This window comes from Hemicordylus capensis, chromosome 2 (assembly GCF_027244095.1).
Source record: "Hemicordylus capensis ecotype Gifberg chromosome 2, rHemCap1.1.pri, whole genome shotgun sequence".
Classification (NCBI taxonomy): Eukaryota; Metazoa; Chordata; class Lepidosauria; order Squamata; family Cordylidae; genus Hemicordylus; species Hemicordylus capensis.
In genome coordinates this window covers 398,221,923-398,234,747 of record NC_069658.1, presented here as the reverse complement: position 1 = coordinate 398,234,747, position 12,825 = coordinate 398,221,923, and the positions used below count along the sequence as shown (strand labels likewise).

Here is a 12,825-nt window from a genome sequence, read left to right as displayed (position 1 = left end):
TTGTGTGAAAAAGTACTTCCGTTTGTTGGTCCTAGATTTCCTGGCAATCAATTTCATGGCATGACCCCTGGTTCTAGTGTCATGGGAGAGGGAGAAGAATTTCTCTCTATCCACTTTCTCCACACAATGCATGATTTTATAGACCTCTAGCATGTCTTCCCACAGTCATCTTTTTTCTAAACTAAAAAGCCCCAGGTGTTGTAGCCTTGCCTCATAAGAAAGGTGCTCTAGGCCCCTGATCATCTTGGTTGCCCTCTTCTGCCCTTTTCCAGTTCTACAATGTCCTTTTTTAGATGTGGTGACCAGAACTGTATGCAGTACAATTTTTCTTTTTAATGATGATCAGTGGATTTCAATGTGGCCTTTGCAGTGTAATCTTCAGAAATCCCTGAGGGTATGCAGTTACATACAGATTTACAGAAGGTATATCTGGTGGTCTAAAACACGTAGAAAAAGGCTTTTTGGACCATCTGTGTGCTTGATTTAATAATAGGATTTCTTGTCCTAGAAGGGACACTGGTTTGATACATCTTGGCTCTTTTGCCTTTGAGAGATACTGTTTAAAAATGGTGTTGTTGGTTAGACGTATTTGGGATGCCAAATCTTCCACAGTGTAGAGGATGGTAATTATAACTTCCAAGTTACTGCCATTTTTACAAATGTATGTAATATTGCATGCTTTGAGCAGCAGTTGGAAGTTCAATGTGTAGCAATTGTACTTGTTTATGCTCTGTAAGGAAGACTTTAGAGATTTTCTAGTATTGATTCTTTCTGATGGAGATGGCTTTTTATGGACAGCATCTGGCATCTGTTGACATTCAGCAGTTCTGAATAGGCCAAATAAATAAATTCCGTTATACCGCTTTTCCCCACAAAATACAGTACTCTCTAACAAGCTTCTACAATATATTCCTGACGCACTGCATCATGCCGTATAGTCAACCATACTCATTCTGAATTTTCTATCTATCTAGGTTAGAGGGCGCCACCTAATGGCACAGCAGAGAAATGACTTGACTAGTGAGCAAGAAGTTGCTGGTTCGAATCCCCGTTGGTAACACCTATATTGGGCAGCAGCGATATAGGAAGGTGCTGAAAGGCATCATCTCACACTATGTGGGAGATGGCAATGGTAAACCCCTCTGTATTCTACCAAAGACAACCCACATGGCTCTGTGGTTTCCAGGAGTCGATACTGACTTGAGGGCACAACTTTTACCTCTAGGTTAGAGGGCAGTGTTCAGGCTGTGTGTGTTTTCAGGTATCATTTTTGGTTGAGAGTTGTCACTTTGGATGTTCTTTGCAAAAAAGTGACTACTCAAGCAATTTTCTGAAACTGTTGTTGCCCCAAGACCTGGTAGGCCCCGTTGCTTCTTAAACTGGCAAAAGTGAGCTTTTACTTGTCCTCCTTTGGGCACCATGACCCTCACTCCAATTACTTTGTAGTACAAGCAAGTGCCTCTCTGGGCCAGATAATAACGTTGATCCATTATTGGAACTCTTCACTTTCTCCCTCAGAGTAGGTCATCATTCACAAAAGGTTAACTTCCACCACTTCTTCTGGTAGACAGGATAGTTTCAGGTATCTGGTAACAGGAAGTCCAGCCTTTTCCCGCTGTAATCGGAGCCGATCCAGTAGTTAGGGTATTTCCCATATGCCTCAGCATCAACAGGAACTTTAAACAGCAAAGATTACCTGAATGACTAGGGAGCTCCCAGATACCCAGTTCCTTTTCCTGTCGCCTCAGGATCGGCAGCTTGGGAGAGAGCTCCTCCAATTTCTCTTGTTTTTCTTTTAGATCCCCTTTGTCCTTTTAACTTCCAACTCTGAGCCCTTCTTAAACTCTGTGCCTTCCCTAACTCTGAGCCTTTTTATTTCAAGCCTCTGTGCTCTATTATCTAATTCCCCCCCCGCCCGATACTCACTCCCCTGCCTCCCCTCCCAGCTGTTTGCGCATGGAGCACGCCCACACGACTGAAGCCTGCATGGGCTCTTTATCAGAGGGCAAACCATGGGCGGAGACCCACGCTTCTGAAAGAACAGCCAGCACCCCCCTTGAGGGGGCGAGAGCCACACCACAGAAAAAAACCAAAAAGGCAAAACGAAAGGAAAACCGTGCTACGCTCAACTCCAAGCGGAACCGGGGCTGCCACAAACCACGAAAGCCAGTCAAAAGACTCGGTGAGTGCCTGCTCCTTAAGGCGACCTGCCAACAATGGCAGCCCCACCGTATCCCATCTCCAAGGCTGCTAGATCACCAGGGAGAGATCGGGGAGACTTGTGATGCGGTGAGGGACGCACATGACAGCGAGACAGGGTATGCAGTGACAGGCGCCATTTTTTCGACCTCTGACCCTGCTGGTGCTGCGCTTGTGGGGAATGGGGGCAATCAGGTCCCTCCCTTACCTACCACAACTACTGCCTCTGGGCTACAGCAGGAGGACAGCATAACTGTGGGTAGCCCCGTGGGCAGGCAGGGCATGGCAGACCCTCCAATTTTGGGAAGTGGGGCAGAGTGGCTGAGGGGGGTTTATTGCCAGAGAATTCAAGGCCCTTCTTCCTACCCTGGCTGCAGAAGGCAGTGAGTTCCGAGCTCAAGCTCGATCAAAATTCGAAACTCTATCTTTGCCAGGGCAACAATACCCTGGATGAAAGAACTAGCACAGTTGGTCCCGCCCGAGAACCCCAAGCTGTGTCAAGGAATCAACAAGATGGCCAGTGCGGCGGCATTCATGACAAACTCCAGCCTGGATTGCATCCAACAGGCCTCTAGGGCTATGTCCTCGGCAGTAGTGGTCAGGCGCTGCCTCTGGCTGAAGCACTGGAAAGTGGACTCCAAGTCCAAATTGAATCTAGCTTCAGCTCCCTTTAAGGGCTCCAAGCTGTTTCGAGAGTCCCTGGAACCAGTACTGGTGGAAACTAGGGACAAGAAAAAGGCAATGCCAACCTCTAGGACAGAGACACCCAGGGCTTTTAGAAATGGGGCTTCCTCCAGGAAATTTTTGCACCTCATTCAGACATCCCAATTACTCTCCCAGCGGTTCATTTCATGACTACAGGTCTTCTAACCAAAGACAAGGAAGACTCAACCACTGGCAGCAACAACCTCGGGGCTCAGACAGCCAATCCTTCAACAAGCAATTCCAGCCTCCCTTCCAACAAAGGAAGCAGTAACACTGCCTCGGTCAGAGGTCAGCTCTTGCTCTTCAGGGCAGCCTGGTCAGCGGCCACCTCTGACCAATGGGTACTCCAGACGGTCTGGTGGGGGGGCTGTCTCCTGAGTTCTCATCCCCCCCTGGACAGATTCCTCACCATGCCTGTGCCCAGGTCACTGGAAAAAAGGAAACAGATGACACAGGCTATCCAGCACCTCCTACAGATCAACGCAATAGAGAGAGTGCCTATGACCGAGACAGGGCATGGCGTATACTCACTGCTATTTTTGGTGTCAAAGAAGGATGGAAGTTGGTGGATGGTACTAAACCTCAAACCCCTGAACCGCCACATCAGGAAACGCTCCTTCAGAATGGAGTCACTAAGGAGTTGGGAGTTTCTAGCATTGGTAGATCTGTCAGAGGCCTGCCTACCCATCCCAATCCACCCAGAACAGCGCTGTTTTCTCAGGTTCTCATTCAGCAGACAACACTACCAGTATCGAGCTATGCCTTTCAGCCTCTCATCAGCCCCCAGGGTCTTCATGAAGATCATGATAGCGCTGATTGCTCACATCAGAACCCAAGGAATCTGCCTCCATCCTTATGTAGATGATCTGCTCATCTGATCGCAATCACTAGCAAGGGCCCAAAGAGATGTGCAACAGATACTGGCTGTCCTCCAAGCCCACGGTTTTGTGGTGAACCACCAAAAGAGCCACCTGACCCCCACGCAGAGACTGCTGCATCTGGGGGCAGTCTTTGACACAGCACGGGGAACCATCACTCTGTCTCCGGAACGGAGGGAAAAAATATCCCTACTGTCCAATACAGTGCTGAGAAAAGGCTCAGCCCCCCTAATGACCCTAGTCACGCTTCTGGGTTGCATGATAGCATGCATAGAGTGCACACCACAGGCCAGGTAGCACTCTCGAACCTTACAGTGGTTTCTGCTTCCATACTAGGATGAGATCTCAATGTGCGAGTAAATACGCCTCCAGGTTCCTCTCAAGGTATGGGTCTCCCTTCACTGGTGGAGATCCAGGGCCCTATCACAGGGTCTCCCTCTCAGTGTACCATCCCAGGTCACAATAAACACAGATGCAAACCTTGGGGGCTGGGGAGCCCGCCTCCGCCATCACTTTGTGCAGGGGAAATGGCACCCAAGAGAGCAGAAGGAGTCTATCAATCTACTAGAACTCAGAGCCATACGCGTAGCACTGATTCACTTCCTACCATACATCAGACACCACCACGTACGGGTCAGCATGGACAATACCTCAGCGAAGGCACGTGTGAACAACCAAGGAGGGACGAGATCAAGGGCGCTCATGTGAGAAGCGGCCAGGCTGTTCACGTGGGCAGAAAAGAACCTACTGTCTTGAACAGCGGAACACTTGAGTGGCAGTTCAACCATAGAGCAGACTGGCTCAGCAGAAAACAGGTCAATACGGGAGAGTGGTCCCTGAACCTGGAGATATTAGAGATGGTTATCAAGATGTCGGGACGTCCATGGGTCGACCTCTTCGCTACTCTGGAAAACAGAAAAGTACCAAGGTTCATGTCACGGTTCTACCATCCACAGGCGGAGGGGACCGACGCGTTCCCCAACAACTGGCCAGCGGGCCTTCTGTATGCTTTCTCTCCCACAGCGATACCTGCCAGAGTGATTCAGAAAATATGCTAGGAGGGAGCAACTACCATTCTAATTGCACCACGGTGGCCATGGCGACCATGGCTCACCAATCTGCTAGCCCCTTCCCAGGCACCTGGATCTACTGTCACAGGGACTGGTGCTCTACCCGGACTGGCTCCAACTGAACGTCTGGATGTTGAGCAGGAAATATTAGCCAAAGTTGGATATGAAATCAAGGTGCAGTAGATGATCCTATCCACCAGGAGACCATCTACGAACAGGATCTACCAAACCACCTGGATGGCTTTCTCACAATGAAACAAGAGGAAAGATATCCGACCAACGATGGCTAAAGTCCAGGATGTCCTTCTCTTCCTTCAAGATAGTCTCGACCAGGATCTCCGGCCGAGCACCCTGCGGAGACAGACACCAGCCCTCGCATCCATACTCGAGTTAAATTCAAACGGATCAACACTTCTCCACCCACATATTAGACACTTCTTGAAGGGAGCCACCAACCTGGCTCTCACACCAGTTCACAGGTTCCCATCATGAGACTCGAACAAGGTCCTTAATGCTCTCATCAAATCTCCGTTTGAACCCCTTAAAGAGGCCCCACTCAGAGTCCTCACGGGCAAGGTGCTGTTTCTCATAGCAGTCACCTCCGCTTGCAGGATCTCCGAACTGGGGGCTCTATCGGTCTGAAAGGAGCTGTGCATGTTTCAGGAGGAAGTGGTGATTCTGTACCTGGACCCGACGTTCATATGCAAGGTTAACTCTATCTTCAGCCCCGCACAGCCGGTGGTATTACCCTCTGTTTGCCCCAAGCTGACTCGCCCAAAGGAGAAGACGTGGTACTCCTTGGACATGAGAAGGGACTTATGCATATATATATGAAGGACCAAGCCGTTCAGAAAATTGGAAGCCCTATTCGTGTCTTTCAGCCACGCAACATGAGGAAACAAGGTGACGAAGGTCACACTGTCAAGATGGATATGGGACACCATCATCTTAGCCTACAAGACAGTGGAGATCCCTGTCCCGCGGGGCATCACAGCCCACTCGACAAAACGTGTGTCTACATCAGCGGTATTCTTGGCCAGGACATCTCTACAGGCCATCTGTCAAGCAGCGACCTGATCCTCAGTCTCCCCATTCATAAAGTGCTACAAGATCTCTGCCTTCCATTCAGAGCAGGCGGCCCTAGGCTGCACAGTGCTCCAACAAGTAGACTAGTATAGAACTCTTCCTCATCCCACCTGGGGCTGTGCATGCCAGAGCTTTGGTACGTCCCTAACTACTAGATGGGCTCTTTCTGGAGGGAAAAGGAACATTGGGTCTTATCTGTGAAGGGTCCTTTTTCACTGTAATCAGAGCCCATCTGCCCCACTCAGTAGAAGTCACGAGCAGGACGAAGTCCAGAAAACCTAAACGGGATTATAATTATAACAATTATAATTTTTTTAAAGGAATTTGTTGGCTAAGATATATAGATAATGGGCGGAGGTGTTGCAGCAGTGGACTCGCGACTCCATCTGCGATCCCCTTGGTACCTAACTTTACTTGTACCCTAACCCTGCAACCGTTTTTATAATTCCAGAACAAGAGCTCTCTCCCACTTATAGATAAAATTTGCAGCATCCTTCTGCCAGACAGTCGGAACTGGGGATCTGGGAGCTGCCTAGTCATTCAGTAAATCTTTGCTGTTTAAACTTCCTGTCGATGCTGAGGCATGTGGGAAATACCCTAACTACTGGATGGGCTCCGGTTATGGTGAAAAAGGACCCTTCACAGGTAAGACCCAATATTCCTTTCTCCCAACAGGCCCTGGGAATAGGATCCCCAATTCCTTTCCTGTTTTGCACCTGATCAGATGTATCTTGGGGCTCCTGCTCCAGTTGCTATCTAGTCTTCTTCATTCTGCTCCTGTTTTTCCTTCTTCCCTTCATTTGTTGGTGAGCTGAACCTTTCTTGTTTCCTTCCCTAAAAAACAACAAAATAACCAGACAAACCTTATTTGGCTTTCTAGATTTTCCCTTTGCTCTCGCTATGGAGAGCTCTCTGGTGGGGGAAACCTTGACCGGGTCTCTCTCTGAGGATCCCGGTACTGAGGAACGAGGCAGGGCCTGTGTTAAGGTTTAAAGCCTTCAAGGAAGTGCCACTATCTAGCTTAGGAGGGGGAATATAAACAGGAGAGTTAGCGTGGGCAAAGGGTTACAACCCCTCCACCCTGCATCCCCAATCCAAAAAGACCCTGCCCATAAATGGCTGCATTTTGAAAAGGAAAAAGACATGGGGAATTGCAATCTCAGAATTCTCATGTAACATCGGCCTTGGGCCAAAATAAACCAATACATACATACATACATCTAGTTACATCTAGGCTTGGCATTGGGAGGTTTTCACTCCTGATAACCAAACTATTTGACCCAAGCTTCAAAGAGTTTGTGAAAATATTTAGAAAAGAAGTTGCATGACTTTAGAGAACAAGGCACCTCACATGCTGACCAGCCCATCCTTTACTAGGAAATATTCAAGCCAAATTATAGCCAATATTTGCACTCACCTGCTGTCTGGGATTGTCTGAAATGATAACGATGGTGTTGCAATCAAAATAATTTCCCCTTTCAGTAGTTTTTGAAGTAGCAGTGAGTTCCTTTAACAGTTGCTTGAATGTATGATGGGTTTGATGAGTGATAACCAAACTGAATTTTCACAAAAGGAAAGTAGAGCCTGTTTACAATTTTGATAGGAACTCAAGATTGTTTCCTTAGTTGTGCTATAGTCTGCCTAGTTAATAATCTCTATCTGTAAGGCATTAGTGAATACAGTAACTGTTTATCATTATACAGTTATTTATGGTATTTTGAGATTGGCTGTGGTTGCACAAAGTGCTGCTCTAACGTATAGCAAAAGTATACATACAACATTCTAATTCTTGTGATGCTTTCATGTTTCATTCCGTCTGTCGGTTGCCATGGAAGTGTTTCTCTCTAACTTTATGGGAATAGTTCACTTCCAGTACAGAAAATCAGTGAAAGGGAAACATAAGGGATTGACTATATTCTATGGCTAACGAAAGGGGGCCCAGAGGCTTGTAAAAAAACATCAGTAGTACATTCCTACATGTGACTTTTCTGTAGCTTTGTTCTGAATTGGGAATAGCCCCAATCTAGTCAGTAATGGGAATGATCCATTGTTTTCTGAATGAAGTTGAAAATGGCAAGTTCATGAAGCTTTAACTAAAGCTGCACCTCCATGTTGCTAAACAGATTACTACTAGCCTATGAACTCAAATGAGGGCTGTATCTCTTTTTTGGGAGCTGCTTTGAAATCTCTTGAGTGAAATGTACTAAGTAAAATATGTTAGCTTTTGTTAACAAAAACAGATAAACAGTTTACAGATTATGTCAGGTGCACCAACAGGTGAAACCAACAGCCTTGCACTCTGCAAAAACCATTGAAGACTTTCACATGTGAACTGAACTTCAGGATCTGTGAACTCTGGAGAGAAACTGGTGAAAAAATACTGACTCTTTGTTTAGCTCCTAAGTCTATGAAAAAGCAAGGCTTCCCCCCCTCTGTGTTAGAGCTCCTCGTTAGTTGTGCAGTTAGCATGCTCAAGACAGGACTGGAATTTGTAAGGCTTGCTTCCTGCCGCCGGAGGGTGCCCAACCCCAGTTCCGGTCCTGTCTGCTTGAGCTTGCAGGACACAGAAAGGGCTCCTCAGATTTCCAGTGAAATTTGGCTATTTTCAGGCTAGCTTCATCTTTACTTTTCTGTCCTTGTATATTGTTATTATTCTTCCCCTCCCTTGATTGTGCAAGTGTGGGAAGGGAGCTGCCTTAGGTTTTTTGTGTTTTCTTTTCTTCACAATTCAAAGCTGTATTTTCCGTTTCCATTCTAAAGTCAACCATTTTGATTGACCTTTTTGTTTACATTAGCTGATTCTTGTTTGGTAATTTGCTCTGCTCGACCCATTCTCCTAATGGAGCGGGCTCACACGGAATAACTTTTAAGAGGTTACCTTTCGGAGGGGCCTCACACAACCCCTAAGATTGGGTCAGCAGGAGTTTCTCTGTTACAGGCGCAGTCGGCTTCTCTGCCTCAGTGCTCCGTTCCCACAATTTTTGTCTCCTTAGCTTCGGAGGCCCTACCGGCTCCAAGGAAAGCGGCGAAAAAGACCAAGCACCTGACGGTGCAAGCTGAACCGCTTAAAAAGAAAAAGATTGCAGCTCTCTGTGCGCCTTAGCCGAGTGCCTCCTTATAAAAGATGTGTGCTGCAAAACCAAGCTGCGGCACAAGCCTACTTCTCCGGAGGACTGCACTCCTGTTAAGGACGACCAGTGCATGGTGGGTGATTTCTTGGCATCTGTGCCACTTAGGCTGGTGGCGATGGGCGTCGAGGGGGAACCTGTTGGTCCGCGCAGTCCCCCCTGCACCTCACCCGATCCCTGTGAATGGCAGACTGACAGCGATTACGAACAAGGCACCATTGTGAGACTTGCTGCCTGAGCCAGTGGAGTTGAATGGCCAGCCTGCTGAAGTTCCTTCAGAACTGGTGTCTAATAGACCAGAGCCTGTGAATAATGAGGTATTTGTTTCTCAGGGGCTAGCCTCCTCAATTCCCCCAATATGGCAGCAGGCATTTTTCAGGTGGGAATACTTGCTGCTTCAAAATGTAGCCTATACAAGTGTCCCCTGTGGGTCCTGCCTTGCCTGTTCTGAGGCCTCCATGATGCAAGGTCGCATTATCTTCCTCCTCTTCCGATTCCAGCCCTAGCATGAGGGCTATTCCTCATCTAAATGGGGCCTTTTTGTCACTAAAAGACTTGGGCAAAAGGCAGGACAATTATTCTTCCTCTTCAGGATCACCACCACCCTGACACCAGCTCAGGAGGGCACCCCCACCCCGTTTTGCCTCCATTGGTACCTCCGCCTGCATTGCCTTGCCCTGTTATGACCCTGCCAGTTTTGCCGGCATGTCCTGTATTACCTTCACCTGGGTTACCTCTTCCACCTTCTTTGCCAGGCCCTTCCCATCCACTCAAAGAACTGGCAGGTCTCTGTAGGCCTATTTCAGATTCTAAATCAAACCCTGCTTCACCGGGGCCCCTCCAGCCCATTGAATCTGATGAGGAGGGAGAACTGTCTGGGGAGGAAATAGCTGCCCACGCCCCCATTTCAGCTCACTTGTTCACATCTGCAGACTTTGAAATGTTACTCTCTAAGGCAAAGAGTGCTATTAATGATGTGGAACCTTCAGAGGTCATGCAAAGCACACCCAGTTTCCTCCAAGCCAGTGGGGAACCATCCTAGGAAGCACTATGTCAACTCACAGTTAGCTATTCCCCACGTTAATGCACCAGTGGCGCAAATGGTATCGGGTTCTATTTTAAACGTGGAAGGTCGAGCAATGGAAATTTCTTGAAGACAGGAAATGTGATGTCTTACTCAGGAAGGTTCATTAAGTCTCAGCAACAGTTATTAAGGCAGCCACTACCAATTTGATTTTTTCCATGTGCCTCCATTCTGTGGGCCAAGTAGCTTGTCACCCTTGTGCCTCCAGAGAATGTTAAGCTATGACAGGGCAAAAACAAAATGGCCAAAGCTGTGGCTTTGATGGCAGATTCGAGCCTTGACTGGATTCAGCAGGCGTCCAGGTCTATGGCAGCTGGGGTCGCTGTTCAGCAGTCTCTTTGGCTTAAGATGTGGCAGGTGGATGCTAAGTTCAAAATGGCTCTCACTGCCTCTCCCTTTATGGGAACTAATTTGTTCGGCCTGGCTCTGGAACCAGTTTTGGTTGAAATGAAAGATAAGAAGGCCATGCCTTCTACCAGAAAAGATTTTCGGAGGCCTTTTCATCCCTACTCTTCTTTCTTTTGTTCCCACAGACAATACCAGGGAAAGTCCTTTTACCAAGGCAGGGACTTCCGGGGTAACAACGGTTTCCGGGCATCAGGTCGACTGCAGTGGAGACTGCAATATGGGGGTCCCACTAGGGCACAGGGATTTAGGTCCTTCATCCCCAATGCCCAGTTCCCTAAGAAGCAATGATGCGGTCCTGGTTGGGGACAGGCTTCTAGACTTTGCTCCCACCTGGATGTCCACCACCCAAGACTTCTGGGTGCCAGATACGATTACCAACGGCTATTCTTTAGATCTTACTGCCACTCCTCCCAACTTTTTTTTTTTAAGCATCCCCAAAATCAAATAAACCAGAGACACATCTGAGAATGATGCAAGCTGTTTGTCATCTAGAACAGATTCGGGATCACTGTCCCTCTAAGGCGTTTGCATGCGCGCATACTCACGAGTTTTTGGATATCCACTCAGTTCATTTTAGATCCTGCTCAGGTTTAATCAGGAAGGCCCCTTTCTGAATGCATGTGCTCACTCACATACTGCCGCCCAGAACAAAACTCATTCTGCACAGAGATGAAAAAAATTAGAGGGACCATTGTTCAGGCAATAGAGCCGGTGCATTTGATAGACTTGGGTCGTGGAGTCTATTCACTGTTATTCCTTGTTCCCACAAAGGATGGTTCTTGGAGAGCAGTGTTGTACCTCAGATGCCTGAACAAATACATAAAGAAAATAAAGTTCAGAATGGAGTCTTTGCAAACCATCAAGGAGGTAGTCTGCCTAGGGGATTTCCTGGCTTCGGTGGACTTAGCCGGAGCATATTTGCACATCCTGATTACACCGTACCACAGGAAGTTCCTTCAGTTAACTTATGGCGGTCTTACCTATCACTACCAAGCTCTTACATTTGGCCTGTCATCGGCCCCATGGACCTTAATTAAAATCATGATTACTCTGCACATCTTCGGGGTGTGCGTATAAATCCATATTTAGATGATTTGCTGATCCAAGCTCTATCTCTCACTCAGGTCCTCCCAGCAGTGAGTCGTACTCTACAGTGCCTAGAGGGTCACAGGTCTGTAGTAAACTCTGACAAGAGTCATCTGTATTCATCACAGGTTCTCCAACACCTGGGAGCAGTGTTCAGTGCAGCCCAGGGGTTGATATCTCTTCCAGAGGAACGCAAGGTGAAGATCTCCGCCTGTTACGTCCTCTCCTACAGTCCCCTTTGGCAGACCTAATGTCTTTGGCATAGGTTCTGGGATCTATGGTGGTCTGCATGGATTGTACGCTGTGGGCGAGATGGCATTCCCACCCACTGCCGTGGCTTCTTCCACATCAAGATCTTATCATGGCAGGATCCCACCAGCAGATTCCACTTCCTCAATGAGTCAAGGACTCTTTCCTGTGGTGGCTGTCTCTGGTGATGGACAGGAGGCTACCTCTGACTAACCCTCAGAGTGCGATCATCACGATGGACGCCAACCTGTTGGGGTGGGGAGCTTACTGTCAGAACCAGATGGCTCAAGGACTTTGGTCCAAGGAAGAAAAGAACAGGAGCATCAATTGGCTAGCGCTTCAAGCAGCCAACTTGGCAATCAAGGAATTCCATCTCCTTCTGCGGGGTCACCATGTTTTGCTCTGCGCAGACAATATCACCGTCAAGGCGGCACACAATGGAGGCTACAGATGGCGGAGACAGACAATCTGATATTATGGGCAGAAGAATATCTGAACTCCATCTCCGTGGAACACCCCAGTGGGGTGGACAACACACAAGCAGATTGGTTCAGCTGGCAAGTGGTGGACCCTGCGGAATGGTTTCTTCACCCACAGGTGTTCCAGCAGATGGTTAAAGCGATCAGCGCTCACACTGCTCCCTGGCCTGGAGGTCTACTCTTTGCCTTTTCTCCAACAGCTGTTATCGCCAAGTTGTCTGGAAGATGGTGGCAGAACCAGGCGCAGGTGATACTGATGGCTCCACACTTGCCAAGGAGGCCATGGTTCTCAGAGCTAGTTCACTTCTCCATCAGACCCCTGTGGCATCTCCCTCTCCACAGAGATCTCTTGTCACAGGGTCCCTTGCCATATCAAGAGCCAGAGTGGTTCCTGTTCTGTGCTTTGATGTTGAGCATGCAAGCCTCATAATGAAGGGATATCTGAAACCAGTG

At 48.0% G+C, this 12,825-nt stretch overlaps 1 protein-coding gene and 1 long non-coding RNA gene across 4 annotated transcripts in view; one reads left to right on the top strand and one right to left on the bottom strand.

Annotated features, from left to right (window-relative positions):
* MBTD1 (mbt domain containing 1) overlaps nucleotides 1-12,825 on the top strand; it is a 124,996-nt gene that overhangs the window by 4,109 nt on the left and 108,062 nt on the right. Inside the window, exon 1 of one of the 3 annotated variants that reach the window (XM_053304129.1) lies at nucleotides 7,824-8,307. The exons of the other annotated variants lie outside the window; for them this stretch is intronic. The gene's annotated coding sequence lies outside the window, so the exon portion shown is untranslated. Of the gene's footprint in view, nucleotides 1-7,823; nucleotides 8,308-12,825 lie in introns of those variants that run through there. 3 annotated transcript variants of the gene reach the window in all.
* LOC128348302 (uncharacterized) lies at nucleotides 385-7,699 on the bottom strand. The gene is made up of 3 exons (XR_008318065.1): nucleotides 7,356-7,699; nucleotides 6,655-6,772; nucleotides 385-827 (listed from the first exon to the last, which is right to left on the bottom strand). It is a non-coding gene; the product is annotated as an uncharacterized LOC128348302 (long non-coding RNA).